Here is a 329-nt window from a genome sequence, read left to right as displayed (position 1 = left end):
CTGAGTGCAATCCGGGCCGAATTGTTGTAGCTCGCGTGGACTTCACTCATAGAAGAAAACTATGGATGTAGCAAAGTTATCTGAAACATTAGATGCAAGAAGGAAGGAATATATATAGAGGTTTAGTTTCCTGAATTTCGAGCAGTCAGTAATGCACATAAGATCGAGGAAAACGGGAAATGTAGAAGTGATATTAGGCTTGGATCTAAAGTAGACATAAACCTTGAAATTGGTCGTATAAATAGAGATTTCTGAGAGGAAACTTTCTTGATCAGACCACGGGGTCTAGGGACTCCTCTTTCCTTTTATGTGCTTGTAATCTCCTCTTC

The sequence above is a fragment of the Penaeus monodon genome, chromosome 24 (assembly GCF_015228065.2).
Source record: "Penaeus monodon isolate SGIC_2016 chromosome 24, NSTDA_Pmon_1, whole genome shotgun sequence".
Taxonomy (NCBI): domain Eukaryota; kingdom Metazoa; phylum Arthropoda; class Malacostraca; order Decapoda; family Penaeidae; genus Penaeus; species Penaeus monodon.
Note: the sequence above shows the minus strand (reverse complement) of the source record.